At 40.9% G+C, this 22787-nt stretch overlaps 1 protein-coding gene across 3 annotated transcripts in view; it reads left to right on the top strand.

The window, feature by feature from the left end:
* Positions 1-12938: 12938 nt before the first annotated feature.
* MYRIP (myosin VIIA and Rab interacting protein) overlaps positions 12939-22787 on the top strand; it is a 212958-nt gene continuing 203109 nt past the window's right edge. The window contains exon 1 of one of the 3 annotated variants that reach the window (XM_051789215.1): positions 12939-13116. The gene's annotated coding sequence lies outside the window, so the exon portion shown is untranslated. The remainder of the gene's footprint in view (positions 13117-22787) is intronic. The other 2 variants (XM_051789214.1, XM_051789211.1) reach the window with 2 other exon arrangements.

The raw sequence follows: 22787 nt of genomic DNA, 5'->3' as shown, positions 1-22787 counted from the left end.
AGGCAGCCTTCATACCATTGCCTGTTCTTGTCTACAAAGAGGCCAGAAAGACCCTCAAATGAGAATATATGAAATATTGCAATTAAGATGTGCTCTTCAGCTACCTAATTCTGCTGCTTATGGGTTATTTACAGAGTATTTCTTTCCTTTCCTTGGTCATGTGGTTTAGCCTTAATGCCTTTTTTTTTCCCCCTACCTTGCATCTCCTGGCTACCTCTCCAAATTGTGATGAGGTTTAAACATTTGCTTAGCCATCCTTGATGCTGAGCTAGGCTTTTTTAGTCCATCTTAACAGTCTTTTCTCCTTTTACAGCAAGGTTATATACTTTCTCACATTGTCAAGTATATGATCCTCTTCTCTGAGCTGCTCAGCAAACATTTCACATTGCCATCAAGCCTAATGGTGCTTACGATCTGGGGTTTTTACATTTAATTTTAGTAATCTCCCCCTGTTTCTACATTCAAAGCTGCAATCTGCCAGGCTGTGATGGGGGGAAAAAACCTCCATTAATTTTATAGGCCCTGAATAACTGGGTTTGCTGAGGTTGTACCAGTAAAAGCAAAACAATCTGCACTGCAGAAATTAATCTGGGCTCTCCATGCAAACAGCTGTACAATGTGCCCAGACTTGGAAACTTTCCCTGTGGCTCTGCTTTCTCCAGTCCACTTGATTGTGAATATGCAGTGGATTCCTGTTCCAGGAATAAAAACCTCAGCATCCCAGTGCTGTGACATGGCTACTTGCTGGGGTGTATCAGCCACCTACACTGGCCTCTGGAGAGCTCAGCTTTAAAGGAGATCATCTGACTTTCTTGCTGTGGTTGAAGGAAGACAGTAACACAAACCTTCGTCAGTGGCAAACAGGGAGGTAAAAGCCTGTCAATGAGTCATGCCGAAAATCAATATTCCTTCTGTAGGTTAGAGGAATGGATTATAAGGAAGATGGATGTCCAGGGTATGTTGATCTGAGCATGATCCATACCAGCACACTCCCCCACATCCCACGGGAATACATGGTGGCCTAATCCAGCAGAGTATGCAAGTGGACTTCAGTGTTGGCATGTTCACCTGTGTTGGCACTGTAGGTTAAAGGGCACTTCTCAGGCACAAAGATAAACTGTTTTAATTGGTGTTCTGTGACTGGCTAATTGTCCTCCAAGGTCGCTTGAAGGAGAAAGTGAAGACTATAATGATGAAGTAGCACCCCCAGGCTCATTTGGAAAAGACCCCCCGAGTGCAGTACGCAGGCACAGGGAAAGCCATGCATGTGCAGAAGAGATGCACTGGGAAGGGGTGGGACTGAGGGCCTCTGGCTGGGCGGTGATGACCACTCCTGCCCAGGTTGAGGTCACTCAGTTAGCTGTATAAAAGCAGATAGTGCTTTCTTGGAGGAGGGCTAGTTTTACCTCAAGGACAACACTGCCTTTGGCGGGGACGCCTGCCAGTTTGTGAACTTACTAACTCTCCAAGGATGCAGCTTCTGCTATGGGTAATTATAGGCATGCTAGGTCGGTAAGATAACTTTATGGGCAACAGCTGGGTAACTGGGGAGGTCATGTTGGGGGCTTATTTCTCTCCTTCTTCATCCCTTTTGGGTTTGTTCGTTTTGTTGGCCACCTCTTGGTAATAAATATTGGTTTTTGTTGAGCTTTTAATGGTGTTATGGTTTCAAGATTCAGTGTGGTTCAAACCCTCCCTAAAACACATGACTATTCAAGCTTAAGTCCCTACAGAGAGGAGGAATTGTAAGAAGAAATAGCCAGATCGTTGAAGATATCTATTGTCCTTATCCATGAACTACATGGAATGAACTCCAGGGGCATGGTGCTTTCTTTGCTTTATTACAAACACAAAGGTCAGATCTTAATACGGAAGGTCTTGAAATTTCCTATAGGAAAGATTCTGTTTCAGACCAGTAGAGGGAGAAAGCAGGCCAAAGACATAAATTAGATGGTTTCATGAAGATTTATTGGGGGGAAAAAAAGTCCAATTTGTCTCCATAGTTAGAGTGCAAGAACTGTTATTTGGGTTGCTGCTGGGTTCTTTGCTGATACCCTTTATTATTCCATTCATTAAAAACCTAATGAATAGTAGGTATATGCTATATTTTTCTGACAAGGGAAAAAAGGAACAGTTTAATTTGAGAAGCAGAGTTTTAGTAGTCAGAGCTGGAAAATGTACTTGAATATTTGGCAAAGTAAAAAGAAACTATTTCTGCACATGTGAAATGCTTGCTGCAACTCAAGCAAATTAATCTGCTGAATGTATAAGGTGTAATGTCACAGAATACCATTCAAAAATCTTCAAAATAATAAAAAATACTAATAAGCAAAATGATATGTATAGTAACATACAAATTTTGGAAAGTGACTGAAGTTGTCACTTTTATCCAGAATAGATTTGGTACAGCATAGGCAGAGAGAGGCAGAATAATTTGCACATTCAGACCCTGCAAGACAAGGAATAGGCATTTAGGAGAAGAACTAGCAATCATACCCAGCGAATTATGAGGTTGTCTGAGACTCACCTTGTCGATGCCACTGTTTCAAATGTAGTCGTTCTGATACAGATTTAGGTATCATTCTCTTTGCACAGTCTATTCTCATTTTCTTGTAGAAAAGAATGTGACTGCCATTTCCAGTGTAGAGTGTATTCTCTCCTTCCCTTGGTGTCTGTAGGATGCGCTGCAAAGTGTCTGGGTCTTATTGCATTTACTTTAAAATGCAAATTATATCAAACATTAAGACAAAGTTGAAGCCAGTGGCATGGTTTTATAGCAGAATGCTAGTAGCTTTTGACTGCGTTGCTCTCTCAGCGTTGGCTTCACTGATAAGCAATACCTTTGGGAAGCTCTGTCCCCTACCAGGGCCATGTCAGGGTAGCTTCAGAGGAACAGTCAGCCTAGATGTCTACTCCAGAGCCTCAAGGACCTTTTATATGCTGAGCCTGGGTCATTACAGACCTGGAAGAAAGGAATGAAATACTGAGCTTCCCACTCCAGCCTGTGTAATATGGTCATACCAGGTCTACCTCAGGCTGCAGAGCTGCACTGCAGTGTCCTGCTGCTGTTGGAATTTCTGTAACAAGGCCAGAATATTGTTCACTGCTTTGAGATGGATTCTCTTAGTCAAAAGGAGATTCTGCAATTTTGGAGTGGAGTGGCAGGAAGGAATCAGAGTTTGCTCTGAAACAATGGTATGACCTCTCCAAAAATTACTTGTGACTCCTGTGAAATGAGAGTTTGTTGCTGCTGAGAGCTCTTGGAAATGTTTTTGAAGATTTTTTCTTCCTGCACATCTTTGCAATTTTGTCTTTCCTGAGTTCAGCTTCTGTTGGATGAACTGATCTAAACCAGTACTTAGATTGTTTCACTGTTGCTTTGTTCTCGTATTGCTGAAGTCAACCTTTCACATAACTTTTACTTTTAATAATAAATTTAAGTAATCCTATGATTATCACCTGTGAGTGGTAGTCCTGCAAAGTAACACACAAGTTATGTGACCACAACATGGTCACACAAAGGAAGTTTGAAAGGCATGAATTTTTCTGCCTAAGGGAATTACTGACTGTAGTCTCTGTCATCATTGATTATAAGAGAACCATCTCTCTTAACATATTGGGTACAGTATAAGCAGAGATTGGAAAATGAAATTGGATATTATATGATTTTATCTGTTCATGTAGTGACTTTAAAGAGGCATTGAATGAGTCTGTCTGGAAAGATAGCTAATTAGTGTGTGTATCTATACTCAAGGGCTATCTTGATGATCCTTGTGGGTCCCTTCCAACTCAAAATATTCTGTGATTCTATCTTGGTTAAGGGGCCATATTAATCACAAACTATTGGGAAAATATTTAAAAGGTTTTAGCAGATTCCCTGATATCTACAGACATTTCTTTATCTGAACGGCAGGATCCATGGCCTAGAGTTAGTTAATGCTCCAGGTAAGATTAGGAGAATGGATTCTTCCATTAACAACTGAACACAGTACACCAGTAATAAATTTGTACTTCATTTATAATTTCCCTTTTGCCTTTCTCTGAGCTCCTGAGATCTGAGATACCATTTTCCATGACTGTGTGTACCCGGTCCTCTATAATTTTCTCAGTAAGTAGGAAAGGGTGTTGAGGCCTTAGAGCTGGTCACTGAAACTGGTGCTAATGTCCTGCTCCTGAACTACACTTGCTCAACAAACAGAAGGAATTTTATTATTCATGCAGCTGGTAAACCCCTATGTATTTCTGTCTTGCTCCTTATCAAGAGTTCATCCTTATCCTCACTATCTTCCATTCAGAGAATCTCACTTCACAGATAAAGTTGTGTCTTGCGGCTACAGGGATCCTGATTTTTCTCAGCTTATCCATTTGCATTCCCATTCATTTCTCAATTGGCAAAATAACCCCTTCCACCAAGTGAAGAGCCTTGATAATGCCTTCAAAGATAGAGCACTTTTAAATTGTTTGGTGCTTGATATGGAGATTTTTTAATATATTTATGCATCCAGTAGAGCTAAGATTAAATTGCAAGAAAGGGCAATATAGGTGTAAGTGAAACAAATGAACCTCAGATATAAAAGCTGAAGTCTTACAGCAACATTGTCTCGACAATTTATTTGCTATTCTGTTTGAGGGTTTGGTTTTCTTGGAAAGAATTATAGCTTGCAGTAAAGCTATTTACATCAAGTACATCAACTGGGTATTAAAAATGTAACTGAATTTATTCCCATTAATGTTGTTTAATATAGACCATCGAATGGTTTAGAAGTAATGAAGTCACACAATGCTCATGGTATATGCTGGGTCCCCACTAATAGTTACTGTGGAAACACTGTCTCTTCTACTACAGCAGTACATAATTGTAGTGGATTTATTTTTTCAGGGGTCACATTCCTTGACCTTCACCAAAGATAGTTTCATTAAAGGACAGCACATTTTTCACTTTTCTGAGCCAGGTGTGGGGAATATGAGTGGCACTGCATTTCAAATGCTGCCTCAGGACCACTCCGGCTTTACTCTTCAGGTATGAGGAGATAAAGCTACAGAATTAGGAGCACAAAAATAAAAAGGGCTAAAGTTTCCAGTAAGAGCTGTGGGCCATTGATGGATGCCTGTTCTAAACGGGTCCACATACAGGGAGGATCCAGATAACAGGAACTTGTTACAGGGAATGTGGTAGCATGTGTGCAGCATGCTGGTACTAACCAACACGTGGAAAACTCACCTGCCCAAGAAGGCCATGGATGGCCATGCTCATGCCTAAGTGTATTTAAATTAAATAAACATCAGCCTGCAACTTTATATTTACCTTACAGTTAGGGTTCAGTTCTTTCCCACCTGGGTAACCAGCCTGTCAGCCCTCCCAGGCCCTGATGGAGGGGTCATGGGCATCTTTCCTGACACAGAGCTGCTTTTCAGTGAATAGTCAATGCATCAGAATAATCCCTCATAAGAATGACCACAAGAAAACAACTGAGGGCTTCCAAAGTGAATGTCATAGGGTTGGTTATATATATATATATATATATATATATATATATATATATATATATATATATATATATATATATATATTTATCGGAAGGGTTGTTGGATTAAGACTCGGCACCAGAGCTTTCTGTTCCTGGCATCACAGACAGCCTGGGCACAAGAAGACTAACTATTCTCTGTGCTAGACCCTATTTCAGTACAAATTATCTGTGATTGCTTTAATGACTTTGTTAATGATTCACAGATATCTTATATGCCCTATTTACTCATCTGTCTTCATTACCCCACACCCTACAGCGGAGATGCCACCAAGGAGGACAATAATTATTGGCACCCATAGGAAAATGAATAGTTTGAGCTGTGCAATTAGAGACCAGTCTCTCCCCTTAAATACTTAATTAATAGATGTGGGTATTTCAGGTTTTTTTAAATTCCAATCACTGTATTTTTATACATTCATGAGGAACTTGCATAAGGAAGTGAAGCTTGGTACATAAATATTTGTCTGGAGTGACACACCCTGTTGGTCTGAGAGCTGAGAGTTTCAGAGCTGAGCAGGGAAAGAAGACATATGTCATCTGGTCCTGGGTCTACTGGAGGGCTGGTGGTTTGCCAGTTTGCAAACCGGAAAGATGGTTCCCATAGGAATTACAAAAATGAGTAACCCCTGAAGTCTAGTTGTTGTTAATTTGTGCAGGGTGGAAGGAGGTAAGGAATAAGTCTTGCAGGGCTGATGCTGGTCTTGCAGAAGAGTGCATCCATGTTGTGCCCACAGCCCTCCACAAGGACAAGCCAAGGTTAAGTAAGTGACACGGTCCTGTCAGACACAATACTTCTAAAACAAGATTTAAAAGTAAAATGCCTGCTGTCAGGTCCCAAGGCAGATATAAAAAAAAAAAACCAAAACCAAACTTGTGTGGATTTGGGACAATCCCTAGAGGATTTGATTTGCATAAAACCACACAGTCATTTCTCCAGCTTGTGACAGATATAATCCTTCTCCAGTACATCCCATGCTCTTTTGGGGGTAAATTAAATAAGAAGAATTTTGCTTGTGTGTGAGAAAACACCAAGGAACAAACTGATTATAGAAAATCCAGGGAGAGGAATTAAAGCATTCATGGGGTAAGCTCTTTGAAACAAGCACAGTGTATTTTCTATGAGCTTGTACAGAACAAGCTCAAAGGGTACTGAGCATAATCAAGGCATGTGATAGGTTGTGCAAGAATATGTCAAACAATAACATGATTAGATGTGCCAGCATCCAACACATCTACTTTCACAATACTTCAACTCAGTTCTTTTCTGGAAAGGGGTGCTGCCAGGCAGCTTTCTTTCGATTGCCATGACTATTGCTGCTATGAATTTGTCTCTAAGCTTTGGGTTTGGGAACAGAGAAACTACCTTTCTGAAGGAATCATCACAGAAATAGCTCTTGCTTGATAATTTTTATTTTAATTTCCATCTCTGCTAGATGCATTGTGGAGGAAAGTTCCTCAGAATATCTGGTACTACTATGTCTGGGTAAATCTTACCAGTCAGTGTATCTAATTAATATGGTCTGCTTCCCTGGCTCAGAAATATTCATGAACCAGCTTGTGTCATTTGCAAAGAACTTGCCTCACTGTTAACAGATATTTTTGCTGCTCACAACATCCATTTTTTCCTCAGCTGCATGCTACTGATTCTGAACAGATGAATATCACAGAAGAAGGGACTTAGATGTAAGATGACTGGCTAAAAGTTTTGTAAATGTGGATGAAATTGTACCTCTTCTATCCAATGGTGTAACTGGAAGGGAAAAGTTGAATTTTTCTCTTTGACTCAGAAGTGGTTAAATCCTATATCCCCAATTAATTGGTTGGAAAATTATGCCGAGCTGGTTTTGTTGACCTCGTTTCCATGTAGAAATTACTGTCAGGATTAGGGTTTCTTTCAAAAAAAGAATTTCTGAAAACTACTTTTTTCAGGATGTACTAAAATATAAGAAGTTAATATAAAGTATTTTAATTTTGACTAATCTTGCTTAAAGGAATTCACTGGTTTTGTACTGCCTAGGATTTTTAAGACTCTGTTCATGAGGATTTGTTAATTATTGCTGTGCTTTTTCTTGTAAAATATAAGCATAGAGTTACATAAAGTATACTTATGCATCTGAAGATAATTTATCTGTATAGAGTTACAATAAGGGGCAGAAAAGCTTTTAACACTATCACCTACATTTGCCACCTTTAGCCCAAGGCAGTTGGGTTGATGACAGCTTCTAAAATTTAAATTTTTATAATTTCAGATAATGAAAAAGCACAATATATTTGAAGAAGAAAAGTATTTAATAGGTCTTTCTATGAAAAACAACCTACTGTAGTCTTGTAGTCTGGCTCTAGGTATCAGAGGCATTAAGTAAAAGTTATGTTTAAAAGTAAATGAAAAATTTCTGATGGTGCTAAAGAATTGAACCAACAAACACAATGGAGAGCTGCAGGCATAATAGTTTTAGATGGGTTTGTTTTAAACCCAAAATTTCACAGCCATCTGTTGATTCTGGTACAAAGAAACCAAATGAGGCTAAAAGAAAATACCACTGAACACAAAAGATCAAGCGGTAAACCAACACTCACTCCTGTTTGTTCAGTGCTTGAATCTGTGAAGTCAAAACTGATTTAATATGAGCATTTTCCTGTTTAGCTGGAGACTTTCATGGTTTTTCTTATTCCTCCCCTGGGCATCACACAGCTTTTTCACATTTTTTTTTAATTTGTAAAGAAGAGAGCAGAGCTGAACCACACTAAAGGTGCTACCACATCCTCAGCATCACTTCGCACAGGATGCAACTCTAAAGAAAAGCTTCAGTAGACTATATCCCTCCTGCAACTGCTTGTCCTCAGACTGATGAGCAAGAGGGAGTTATTACATGAAAAGTTGGGAAAATGATTGATATAGAAAATGAAACAAACAATCTAAAAAAACCCCCAAGGATGAAGGACACTTGCTGCATGTGTTTCAGCCACTGTCACAAAATGAAGTGAAAGGAAATTGAAGAATTCATCACACCTTTTTAAGAATTTTCTTTTCAGTTGCAGAAATGAGTGGCCATTTACTTGCAGTTAAATCTTGTCCTCACCGATATGCATTTGGTGGCAGACATAAGTGAAGAGCCTTCATTTCTTTGCATGCAGCTTCTTCTGCAGACACCTTCAAGCTTGCATTTATGCACCCTGAATTAATAGGGAAATCTGTATTAGCAGTGGTACAGTCCAGCAGCATGTTCTCTTCTGCAATTTATTCCCATTTTGATTATTCTTTCCAGTAATGACAGGTAGCTCTTACCACTGACCATAATCATTTTTTTCTCTACCATCTCTCATATTAACTCATATTCCTGTTGTTACTTTTTAGTTGACCACAAGACCATCATCACCATAAAAAGAAAAAAAATCTCCCCCTTGTTTTCCCCCCACTGATCATAACAAATAATTTTTACTGTCACTTACAGTTTGTCTGCTAGTGTTTCCAACCCAGTTGTGAGACTTTGGTAAGTTTGTTTCTTTTCAAGGTGTTATCTTGCTTAAATTCTGCTGCTGCCAGTTAAATAGCAAAACTATTTTTGCTATTTAAGGAGACACTAGCTGTCTCCTTTGCTAGTGTAAGTTTATAACCCTAATTCTGTCTTCTTTCAGCTTTCCTTTTTCTCTTTTCACACTTAGCATTTGTCAGAGCTTCTACATGCATTGCGAGGCTTGCATGGCAGGGAACCTGCCTGTTGAAATCTCCAAAGAAAAGTCATGGCAAGGTGCTGTATCAAATTGTATGCCCTACATATTAATTACTATTAAAAATTTGTCCATTCTTCTCAGTTCTTTCACTTCTTTCTCATTTACTTATGGACTATGAAATACTTAACTTGTTTAACTGATTTATAATAATATTCCATATTTTGCATACACACTTTATAAAATGATTTTTATTTATGAAGTTCTTTGAGACCCTAAGGTAAAAAGTTACAATAATTTCCAAGTTATTGCCATCAAATTATTGTTAACTACAATTTGTAAAAATACTCTGAAGTCTTAAGGGATCAGCTGAAAGCAAGAGACTTCTAATTACTTGTTACTGTCTTCATTTCCTGCTCTGAAATACCAATAGACTGGAATAAATTCATAATTGGTCCCCATGGCTAACAAAGCAGCTTCTGGCTTTCCAGCAGGTACTGTCTACATTTGGATGTCCAATTTCCTTACCTACCATTATTGAAAAGGTTGGGACATTCCCAAAGCAAACTTCCCAAAGTTCTCCCAGAGTGGTCTGTGATTGTTAATGAATAACCCAGCATGACTGCATGCATTGGCTAACATCATATTTCTGCATCCCCCTGTAGATACTCTGAAGGAATCCAAACCAGCACAAGTTTTATTTTCCCAAAAACCAATTTACTTGAAGGTTTTGCAACAGTCATATGCTGTACAAAAGGTGGCCATAACTCCCGACCACATGAACCATGCTCCAGAAATCTTCCCTGTGGCTAGGGGCCTCATTCCATGGATGCTGAGGGCAAAGGGAAGCTTTTTGTAGAGAGGGACCTCCTACCCAGATCTCTCACTGTCGGACTAAGGCAGGTACCACAGATCTTGGGGTCAGCCTGCCCATAGCTCCTTACACAAATGCAGCCAGCTCGTTACACAGAAAGTTTGGGGACAGGCTGAAGAGTCACCTGTTGGCCACTGCAGCCCCATAGCCTCATATAGCTTATGGCATCAGTGGATTCAGTGCTGAGCCTCCTTATTTCAGTCTACCTTTGGCTGACTTTTTTCTTTATGGAAAAAGACTATATTGTGATAAGACACACTCACCAGCAAGAAAACACATATTTTCTTGTCCTGCACCCCACTATTACTAGATCTGCCATCTATTTTTTTTTACAAGATTTTTTTCCATGCTACTGCTTATTTAGCACCGTATGGCAACATGATTGCTGTTACTATAGATGCATACCATGGGTCTGACTTCTTTTTTGCTTCTCTCCATACTGAGGTTATTATCATTGAAACATTGCATGGCCTGCAGTTTAACCTAACTGTTGTGAACTTAATGGGAACTGAGAATTTCAGAGCTACAGGATAGCACACAAACATACAGGGCATTCCCCTTTCCCTCATGGCTGCTCAGTCTTGCCACTATTCCTTGCACCTCTCAGTGCCCTGCTCCTCTCTGCAGTCGTAGGCACTGGGAAGGTGCTTGGGCATGTATTGCTCATGGGGTAAAAACTTCCACGCTACCACTTGGGACTTGTCTTCGGCTGAATAGTTTCCCTTCCTTAGACTTCTGTTTATTCTGCATGCTCATTTAGATACTTATTTTAATTATTCAGTGGCTGTGTCTCATGTGATTCCAGAGAAAGCCTGGCATATCTCAGTTTTCCCATCTATCCCTGAAAAAGATATATTAGGAGGTTTTTTTGCCTTTTTTTTTTTTTTTTTTTTTTTTTTTTTTTTTTTACTGCAAATGTGCAAACGGCATCTATCAAAAAATACTTGCTATGGATGCAAAGAGAAGTTTATTTATTTCCAAGGGAGACACCCAAACCTGTATATGAAGACAAATAAGGCATTCAACAACTAGGGAGGATGCACTCAAGTAGAGAAGTCCAGCACACCATCCATAAGGCCATTACAATATTGCTGCACTTATGCTTTGTTCTCTTTTCTCTCTCTCAGTTGCAATATGTAAGCTATTGGCTGGTTTAGCTGTGCCCCAAATTAACACCTTCCTCCTGGATTATATGCAGTAAAAGCATGTAAACATGTAAAAATATACTGATTACTGTACTGGTGTGGGACAGAAGAGCCTCTAGTTTGATGCTTTACCTCCAGTGGACAAGAATGTGAAATATTACAGAGAAAGGAGTAAACTCCCTATGTATCTAATTGCACACTGCTGAGGCAAAGGCGAAACATTACTTTCAAACTCAATATTAGCTTAGTAGCTTGAAAGTGAGGGGCCAGACAACTTCACCTGTTTGATCTCATGGTTGTATGGTCCTCGGCATTATAGTTAATTGGTATTGATGGCTGACTTTTAAACATTATTCTTTCAGTGTTTCAGCTGGAACTGTAAGACTGGAGAGGGATTTCTATACAAATATTTTTTCAATTATTAAAAATGCTCAGTGTGTGTTATTGATTACTCTTCTAATACAGGCAATGGGTGACCTTTTGTTTAAGTCAGTCCTCGATTTGTTGCCGTGTCATGCTGCTCTTGAAAAACGTTACTGCTGAAAATGACTGGTTCTTTTTCTTGGTTTTATTTATAGAAGTAGTAAGTTTCATCTGTTTGGAAAACACTCAGACGTCTACTTACCTATAGGTGTGTTTGGGAAATACAAAATAATGCCTGATGCGGAGTACTTCCTAAAGTTGTTTTTGTTTGGGTTTTTTTTTGCACACACATTTGAAATGAATGTGATCTCTGCCTCACAGTGTGACACCCATTTTACTACACAGACAAGTGTAGGTTAGCATAAAAGTAAACGTTTGCTAAAGGAGTCTATTTGTAATACTGTGAAATTAATGTAAACAAAAATACTCTCCTAGAAAATATTTTCCTTGAAAACCTGCCAAGATTTATTGAATGCATCTGTCTTGACAGAGCACTTCAGCTGAGATCAAATAAACCTGTACCTTGCAGCGAACAGCTGGAGCTATTTTAAAATGAAGTTAAGCAAGCATGAAGAAAAAAACCAAACCGGGTATGGAAAATAACACCAGGGGGAAAGTAATTAGCCTGATACAGTACAATCTGCAGTGATTCAGGACATTAAAAAGCACGGCCACGTTACAGCGGTGACTCACTGATGAGCTGAACGACTGACCAGGCCGCATTATGACTGCCCGGTGCGCCGCATCCATATACATGGAATTCTCGCCCGTTCCTAACAACCGGCCTCTCTTTCTCTTTGCTAGACTCCACCACGCACGGCCCGCACCACGGCCGGGCCCAGACAGGCACCGCCTGCAGCACCTGTGCCTCTCCCTGCTTCGCGTGGCCAGCTGGGGCTTTGGTGTGCCCCCCGACCAGGGGTGTGACACCGGCGGGCAGCCCCGGGACACACGCCGGGGGGCTGCGCGAGCGCGGCCGCTGCAGGTCGGGGGCGCAGCTTTAGGGATGTGCGCTGAGGCGCGGGGAACGAGGAGGTGCGCGCAACTCCCCCCCCTTGCCGGGCGCACCGCCTCCCGCCCTCCGCCCATCCCCTTCCCGCCGATTGGCGGCAACGCCCGGGCAGGTGCCGGTGCGCGGCGGGAGCTGCTGCCGCCGGCACCGCAGCAGCACTCGGTGGCGCGTCCGGCGGAGCGGGGAGGGCTGGAGGCGGCGGCGGCAGGAGGAGGAGAAGAAGGAGGAGGAGGAGACGGCGGCTGCGGGCTCTCGCCTTGCGCCGGGCGGTGCGGGCGGGAGCGGGGCACCTGTGCCCGGCGGCTCCGCGCAGGTGGCGGCCGGGGGCGGGCGCGGGGCGGCCGCAGAGCCCGCCGTGCATGAGCGACAGGGCGCAGCCGCCGCTGGTGGCTCTGCCCGTGCCCCGAGCGCGGGGCACTCGCTGTCCGCCTGCCATTGCGGTGCAGCCCTCGCACTTGGCCGAGGGTGAGTACGGCCGGGGGCGCGGCCGCCGCGGGCTGGGGCCGGGGCTGGGGCTGGGGCTGGGGTTCGGGTTCACCCTCTGCGACCCCGCGGCGCCGTGGGTTGGCCTGCGGCAGGGCCGTAGCAGCGGGGCCGCAGAGCCCCGTCGGGGGGCGGCCGGCGCTGCAGAGCCCGCAGCGGGTCCCCTCGTCCCGCTGGTGAGGGGTCAGACGGGGCCGGGTCCCGCTGGTGGCCCGGGGGCCGCCACCCTCCGCGGCGTTCGGGGGCGAGGCGGGCCGCTCCTCCGCGGCAGCGCGGCATTAGGCATGCTTTTAATTACCGGACAGATGTTCGCGGCGTTCTGCTGACCGCGTGGCTGTTCGAGCGCTGTCACTGCAGTGCATCATCATCATCGTTATCATTGGAGTGTTTTACTCTTGATCAACTTCCCCGCGAGCCCGGGGAGGATTTCAGCGTGGCAGTGTCGCTGCCCCCGTTCCTCGGGAGCATCCCGCCACTCTGCGCTTTTAATTTATGCCTCAGACAGAAGCAGTGTGCATTTTCTAGTATCAAGGTCAGTTTATCGTAACTGCTGAGGAAAATACCATATGGCTCGGACTGACTTTTCTTAGGGAATCTAATTAAGTAGGAGCCTGTGTTGTGCTGGGATTTGTGTTATGTTTCAGGCAAGTGTAACCAAATTAGATCACAAAATGCCTTAGAGTGCATGTGCATCCCTCCTCAAGCGTGTTTGCAGGGACATTAACTGTATCTACAATCTGTTTTTGACAAATTATGGGTTTTGCCTTATATCTACCATTTTACTATTTCCTGCATTTCTGAAAATGTGGGTAGCTGTCTTGCTATGGAGACTAGAGTTTCTTAGAATAGGCACAGCAAGGATTTTGGGAATAAAGGCTTTTGCTCATTCCTCTGATAACCCTTTTCTGGAAGGCTGGAGAGAGAGAACAGAGGGACAGTTAGTTTGGTTCTCACATTACCAGACATTTTTTCTGATCTTGAGGGACCTGTCATTAGGCTGGACAGGTTTTTATGTTTTCTTATTAATGATAATAGCTGTTACCCATGAACTGCATTGAGACCACTGACTCAGTCCCTGCAGTTAAATGTCAAACAGTAGTATTTGATGCTTAATTCTACCTCTAGAAAGTGAACAGAGCTGTGTAAAAAGCAGAAGATGATGTATCTTGTATGTAAACCCTCAGGCTACTGCCTTACCCATCATTACTCAGGTACCGGATTGTATGAGAACATATTTACTGATGCATTATGCCCAAGTGTCTAAAAATGTACAAGGCAATTCTGTAGCCTTCCTGTGGAGTTTGTCAGATAACTTAGTACAATACACTGAGCAGTTAGAAACAGGGAAGTAGCGTTTTCAGTAGCTGTGATACATTAATTGCCAGTAGGGAGAACTCACAGAAGTCAATTCTACTCTAGTAGCCCCTACTGGGGCAAGATATACTTAAAGCACTGCCCCCTGTGACAGGATTTGCCTCCTGGACCTGCTGATGATTCAAATGACACAATATTGTCCTTTTTTTTTCTTCATCTGAACCAGTACTGTCTGAATCCAGAAAAAAACAGGATCAAGAAAACTAAGCTAAAACTTCCATTTTCCTGAGCTGGTTTCTTGCTTCCACACTAACCTGATGAATACATCTGAGTGCACTACATAGGGTGCACCCTATGAACACAGTAGTATGAACACAGTAGTAATTCACCTTCTTCACTTCATACTTGCAGTAAACAGAACACTTGAAGACCTTGTAATTAAACAAGAAAAAAAAAATCCCCAAGTATGCATGGGTGAAGAAAAGCTGTATATACCAAATGCACTCTTGTTCATAAACAGTACAACTGTATGAAAAAGTGACTCCTTTGTATAGCTGCCAACATTAACATACCCTATTGTTATAAGACTGGAAACTGCTGTTTGTCAGCATAAACCACCTTAACTTGCCCTTGGAAAGCTGGACAAGTCGACAGAAACTAGTTGAATACAGTTCCATGAAAGCTGTAGGGACGCCTTTTCTCTTTGAGAAAACCCATTAATTTCAGTGGACTAATGCTGCCTTCCTGTGGAATACTTTATTCACCTTCCTTTTTGGATCCAGGTAGGTTATTTTCTAGATAGATTCTTAAGAGATAATAAAGGCCTCTGTGAACCACTGACAGTCAGAGAATAAACCAGCCCTGAGTTTCTTATATCAAGAGATTTATAGCAGCTTACTTTCAAAAGAAGATTTTTGGGCTTAAGGGAAGAGGAAGATGACTGCTATATTTCAGTGTGAAGTGAAGCATGTAATACTGTTGCTCAAATTACCAAAGAAACTTGGCCTTTGTCTATGACATAACCAGGAAATTTTGCAGAAGGTCTAAATACAGTGTAATTTGTTAAGATTTCAAGATGTAGTCTGGTTTTGTGTATCTCTTTGTGAGATTGGTCAAAGGTGCCTATATCCAAAATTTATGTGAATTTACAGAAACCCAAGAGGAACTTGGCACACTAGTAAGATCTGTTGTTTGTATGGAAGACTAGTGATTGTGCTTGCTAGCAAGATGTGCTCGCTATTTAACTTTCAATTGAAACATGTTATCCTTTTTTATTTTTTAATAATCTTACAGAAAAATACCATGCTGCATTTTTTTAAAACTTCATTTTCAGTAAATATCAAATTTGACATTTGATGTCCTGCAAATTAATTAATAAAACACACTGTAGTGGAAAGCAGTTTATTGAATCACCTAGCAGCTTTATCCTAGATGATGAGGGTATAAAGACTGCAGTTGCTTGACTGGTCAAAAGTTAATATCAGCATTATTGCAATAATGACAGATTTTTAGATCTTAGGGATACTATTCTGGGAGTAGGAACACGACAAATTTCCAGGCCAATATGCATTAAATTTTAACAGCACAGCAATTTTTTTTTCTTTTTAAGAATGTTATACTAAGAAAACCCCTTGTCTTTCATTTTTTTTACTGACCCATTAGTCCCTGAGCTGGGTAAAGGAAACAAGATCTCTTGCTACTTTTTATTACCTGTATGCTTCATTTACCTTATGATCAATTGATGACCATAAAAGGAAAAACTAATATTGGGGTTTGGTATCCAGATTATTGGAGTAATTACTATCTATTGGTTGTTTTAAGATATAAACCATTACCAAAGGAAATGAATTTTACATTCTTCAAGGCAAAGTATACTTCCAAATAAAACATCACTTACTGAAGTGGAGCTAACTACTGCGGAGGTTAGTCTTGAAGATGAGACCTTTCAATGGTATTGTCTCCAGTTGACTCACAGTAGTCAATTAAGCAGTCTTTTTGAGTTTTGCTGGTGCTGGCTAATAGGCAAGAAGGAAACTCTAGCCTTTCCTCCTGCTGAAGACCCAAGCTCAAGTTCTGCTGTGCAGTAGTTTCAAGAGTCTCCTTCTGGACAGCAACATATGCTGTTTATTGATGGAGAAGAATAAATGGATTAGTGACTTAGTGCACCCATAGTTTCTGGATTAAGTCTGTTTAAAGGGTGCTGAGGTAATTTAGTGTAGAAAATGAGATGTAGTCTCTTGTGATAGTAATCTGAAGTACAGAGCCTCTTTCAAAGGCTGTTAAAGTTCATGGCATTCTCACTGGCTTTAATGAGTCTTGAAGCCAGGCAACAGCTTGAAATTTTTGGGGTTTTTAAATAACAAAAGAAGCCCTTCCCCAGCACCCTCCACCTATCTCCATGCAGAAAAATATGTGGCTTTGCTGTTGTAAAACAACTTTCTGTTCTTTGAGGAAGGCAGTACATAATCTGTTGTTTTCCTTCTTGAAAGGAAAAAAAGCAAAATATATTTATAACTCATGGAATAAACTTTTCTGCTCTTGTGATGAGTTTTGTCTCTTCTGAAACTAACACAAGAGCTTCTTTGCTTATTGAGCATTACTTCTGATACTGAAATGGGTTTTAATGATGTTTTCTTCTGTCCTTTTTGAGCTGTGTGAACAGGATGTTGTGTCCCAGGGTAATCCAAAAAGGAAAGTGCTGGTTTGTGCTGTTATCATTAGTTGCTATGGCATGGATGTTCAGTGTACGATTTAAGTGCTGTTGACTGAGATGCAGCTAACGCTGACGTGAAATACGTCAAGTTGCAGAGTGTACCTATTTTTCTAACCATTGTTTATCTTGCAAGAGATTGATTCCTTTTTTTCCCCTTAAAAGTACTGATCCTTCTGCCCCTTAGTGATCATCCCCAGGAGTGCTTGGTGTACCTTTCTGGAAGTTATCTCAATGCTCGCACCTAGCTGTCATAAGCGCTTTGACATTTGTTTGACAGACCGTGACTTGGATTTAAGTTAAATCATAGTGTGTGAATTGGAGCAACATCAGGTTTTAAAAACAATTGAAAGAGCTTTGGGGAGGACTCAAAAAGGTATATTCTGGTGATGTTGTTTTTCAGAGTCTCAGCTGGTCTTGATCTAAAAGGCAGTGCCAAAAATTGTCCATATGTTAATCACTGTAAGCACAAATGCCGTGGGTTGAGTCCTAAATGAGAAGAAACCAGTTCACCTCCAGAGGAGAATAAACCTGATTATTCTACCTCTCACAGTTCTTTTCTAATGTTTGATGATGAGGCTTCGTATTCCTGCTTCAAGGTAGTATCACAGGTCAAAAAGAGGCAAATCAACAGAAATACTGTGGTCTTAGGTTCCTCATGTGATTAAGTGAGGCGCCTTAGTTAGTTCCTAAAGGTGATGGCTTAACTGGGTTATGTCGTTCAAATAATATGTTATGTGGGACTCAAAAAGCTGTCTGTGCTGGCTGGCTGGTTCCCTAAACCTATAAGAGCATGAACTGTTTTGGTTCTATAGCTTAAACTAAAGGAGCTATGAGGCTGCTCCAGTTTGGATTCAAATATAAGTGAACCAGCAGTCAAAACCTGACAGTGAAGTTGGCCTTTGAACTCCAGAAAAGGCCTGACAGTGCCTTATACTTGAATATAAACATTCTTTGTTTGTATAGACTTGGGATCTAGAACTTCAGGTTTGCGTTTGTTGGTCCAGGCTCAGGTTATCTCCATGTTGTGCAGTGTCAATATAAAAAACTTAGTCAAACCCAGATCCAAAGCAGAGCCTCTTCTAAGCGCAGTGTGGAGTAGGTTCCAGTGTCAACAAAGGAATGCAGTAACTCCCCCACCTGACAGACTAATCTAGCTCCTAGTTTGGTTTTTCATACAGCTCTGGCTCTATTTTACTCTTGCTTATTGTCACTTGGCAAATGGTTATCTAAACAAATCAAAGATGACCTGCTACTGAAACCTTTTTTCAGTGCATGGGGCATAAATTGTGTGTCCACCAACTACAGCTCATCACTGTCTCAGTGAAATGGGACATGTGGCTTCACAGATTTTCTTTATTGTTGTACCTCTTATGATTCATGCTTCTTCAAGCGTAATTCAGGGTTAGAAACACTTTGTAGGTGTCACAGTGAATGTGGAAGACACAGTCTTATGAAATTATTCTTGGTTTTTATTTTGTTCTTTTACTTGCTAATCTGTAAAATTCAGTAATTTGCAGCAGGGATTCCTGTCAGTGGTTTGAATTAGCAGTGATTTACTGTATTAAATTTGTTTTCACATCTGGCAGCACTAGAGAATACTGCCTCATCGTGGCAACTGCTGCTGGAAGCATTTTCTTACCTCTAAAAATAGAATTTTTGTCTTTATTCTAGTCCTGCAGGAATATCCTCTCAGTCAAAGATTAGTTTTTGGATCAAACTTTAGGATATCGTCATGAGTGATATTTTGTAAGAGGCATACAGGATATCATATGTTGTGGGGAAAAAAATCCATTTCATTGTGTAGAATATTTTAAGTATGCCTGTGGTGTATTTGCATATTGGTTGGATTTTATATTATGGATGTTTTGTAGCAGTCAAGCAATCCACACTTTAATGTTTACTTTTGTAGTTTGCATGGATTAATCACAATATGGCCTTCAAGCTTTGAGATTCTTAATTCGTCATAACCTTTTTGCCTGTATTATTGAGATGCAAAATTAAATGCAGATGTAAATTGTTTAGTGCTTCCAGAGTTGTTTAAGCTTTTACAAAATCGTCACCTTCCCTCTCGATGTTTTCTTCTCTAGATTAAAGGTATGAATAAATCAGATGAGAAGCCTTTCCACTGCTTTACCCAATAGTGATGCTTTGGCATCTTGAAGTTGAAAAACTTATCTTAATGGACCTATATTTTCTTGGTTAGTTTGTTGAATTCTATCTGTAGGATGGTCCTACAGATCCTACAGATGGTCTAGGATCCTACAGATCCTAGAGCACATTGCACAGAAATGGTTCTTGAGTATCTCTAGTGAGGAAGGCTCCACAACCTCTCTGGGCAGCCTTTTCCAGGGCATGGTCACCTGCACACTGAAGAAGTTCTTCCTCATATACAAGTGGAATTTCCTGTGCATCAGTTTCTGCCCGTTTTTTCTCATCCTATTGCTTGGCATCATCAAAAAGAGCCTGGATCCATCCTCCTTACACCCTCCCTTCAGATACTTACAGATATTGATAAGATCCCCTCTCAGTCATCTCTTCTTGAGGCTGAGCAGGCCTAACTCTTCCAGTCTATCCTCATAATAGAGATGCTCCAATCTGCTAAACATCTTTAGCCCTGCATTGGACCAACCCCAGGTGCTCTATGTCTCTCTTGTACTGAGGAGCCACAGATGTGGCCTCACTAGGGCTGAGTAGAGGGACAGGATCACCTCCCTCGACCTGCTGGCCTCACTCTTCCTAATACACCCCAGGATGCCATTGTCCTTCTTTGCCACAAGAGCACTGCTGGCTCATGGACAGCTTGTTGTCCACCAGGACCCCCAGGTCCTTCTCTGCAGAGTTACTTTCCAGAAGGTCGGCCCTCAGCCTGTACTGGTGCAAGGGGTTATTATTATACTCCAGGTGCAGGACCTTGTATTTGCCTTTGTTGTGCTTCAGACATTTCTTCTCTGCCCATTGCTCCAACCTGTCGAGGTCCTTCTGTAGGGCTGCACAGCACTCTGGGGTACCGGCCACTCCTCCAGATTTGTGTTATCAGCTTGCTGAGGAGGCGTCTGCCCCTTCATCCCAGTCATTGATGAACAAGTTAATATCCTAAGTCGTGTTCTTTTACATACTCTTCCATAAGGAGGGAGATAAGTATTTGAGCCTTCCCAGGCTAAACATGGCATTGAACCTGAGTCTTTTTTGAGTGCATGTATTAGACTGGTATTTACATGTATTTCCACAGGTAAAGCGAGTGCTCACTTCTCTGCCTGCCTTTAAAGATGAGATAGAAGCATATCAATTCTTTGAAGGAACAAAGAAGGATTCACTGTTTCTTTCATGTCCTTTCGATCTGTGTGGCTCATTTGAGGGCCATTGATTGTGAAATGCTGGGACTGACAGGTGTCTCAGGAGAAGTCTGTGGCCTGTGTAATGCAACACAGGTGAACCTATTTTTGCAGTCCTCACTCTTGATCTAATGCTGAGGAGAGAGGTAGGAATACAGGTGAGCTTTTTGTTTAGTATTCTCTTCATGCTGGCTCAAGCTTAGAAAGTACAGTGTGAAAACTGATTTGCCAGGTGTGTTCTGGTTTGAGTTTTGACAGGAAGGTGGAAGAAGGGACGTAACTCTGTTCAGTAGCTGCTGTTTTCTCTGTATGGAGTGTCTGGGTACAGACCATTAAGCTCCGAGCCCCACTTTGCAAGTTGGACATCCAAAGTGAAGCCCTTGCAGTCTCGTGCTTATGGATGTGCAAATTTCTCATTGCGTTGGGCATTTTGGGATCAGTTGCGTTCCCTGAGTGCACATGCTGGCTTTCTAACTGACCTGTGATGGTTCACCTTGGGGTTGGTTGACAGTCCATTGCAGTAATGAGCTGCATTTCATGCTTTAGATTGAAGACACATGGAAAAGAGGGAAATCATCCAAGATAGAATTGTGTGTCAGCGTATTACCACTCCAGTTTTGTCTTTTTTTCCAAGCTGTCTTCTTCATTTCTGGAAGAGTGATAGTCCGTCTCACACAGTCAGAATACTGTCAGACACATCATCTTGACTATGCATTCTTCAATAAGACAGTTGCTACTAAATAGAGAAAATAGAGCTGAACATGCCTAAATTTGGCATAAACAATGGAAGATGAGACTGAAGTAGAATGAGAATATACAGTAACTAGAAATCCAATTACAGTGAAATATGTGCTAATATTCTGTGGCAGATAACCTGTGATCTTTAGCAACTGTAGGGCCAAATTCTGGATAAGCCTTTCCTCTAGTTCAGTTTTACCAGTGAGAAGATTTTTCTGGTCAATGTGGCTTTTGTATCACATTTTGTATTCCCACTGGATTTTATACTTGTGTATCAGCCTGATACCTAAGTATAAAATGGTCATGATTTATTATTCAGATTCTCTTTTTAAATGACTTTTCTTCAATCTGTCAAAAGTAGATGACAGAAATTAAGTCCTACAGTGTCATTTTTAGTCTTTTCTAAAAATATTTTTTCTTTTTTTGCTATTTAAATAAAATAGCTTTTATTTTTTTAGAAACAGTTTTATATGCTCTGTTCTGCCTTTGGGAGAGTGCCATCCTTAGATGAGAGATGCCATTCTTTCTTGAATAAAATGGGACTTAAGTGAGTTTTTTTACTTCTGTGTCATGGTTTAACCCCACAGCCCTGTACCAGCTGCCAAGAAGAAAATGATCTCTATCCCAGCTGTCACCTGGACATTCTGTTATTTCATATTCAGTACTTAAACTAACGTAAAGTATAGAAGCAAGAAGAGTGTGAAACTCCTATTTCCTAAATAGATTAAAATTTAAAACCATGCAGTACTAACCTTTGACCTTTAAGGTTTATGATTTCCCCCATTATAGTATGTCCCAACAGTCTTTTAGACAAAAGTACATACAATTATTGTAATAACTTGCATTAATAAGGAACATTTCTCCCAAGAGGAACTCAATGAACCTCATGTTTTCTTTAAAACCTGCTGCTGTACCCCTTATACTCCCCAGTGAAACAAACGTAACTTTGCTCAGGAACTTGCAAGTTGTTTCCTTTGCTACTTAGAAATCTCACATAAAATTAGTACAAGGCTGAAAGGAAGATAATTTTTTTTTGCTTTGGTTATAGACCAGGAAATATATGCAGTAAAACTCAGTTAAAATCAGTGTGGCTACAAAGAATAACATCCTCTTTGAGATCCTTATCTTACATCTCATTTAAAATGTGACACACCAGATACAAGTCACCATGTTGAAGTACCTAATTTTTCAACTGAAGAGGTGGCTTTGTATTTCTGGTGAGTAAGTATATCATTATTTTGGGACATTTGTTCATTTCCAGTGAAAAGTATTTTCCAGTGAAAAGTCTTGTTTACTGCAGCTTCTAGATGTTCTTGTTTTAAAAAAGATAAAGAAAGTTTAAAAAAGATTAAGAAAGTTTAAAAAAGATTAAGAAACTTGTTGTCAGTGTCAATTATGCCTCATTTTAGATTTAATGATGTGCTGCTAGCTGTAGTAGAAATTACTTTGGACAGTAATGTTCTTCAAATGTTGGTTTTTTTGCTAAGGTTTGTTTTGTTCAAGTGTGTTTACATAAATCAAAGCACTTTAAACATTCAGATAGATCTTATTTTTGT

The sequence above is a fragment of the Manacus candei genome, unplaced genomic scaffold (genome assembly GCF_025592945.1).
Source record: "Manacus candei isolate 608988 ecotype Guabito, Panama unplaced genomic scaffold, ASM2559294v1 h1tg000026l, whole genome shotgun sequence".
NCBI lineage: Eukaryota > Metazoa > Chordata > Aves > Passeriformes > Pipridae > Manacus > Manacus candei.
Note: the sequence above shows the minus strand (reverse complement) of the source record. Positions and strands in the feature narration are given on the sequence as shown.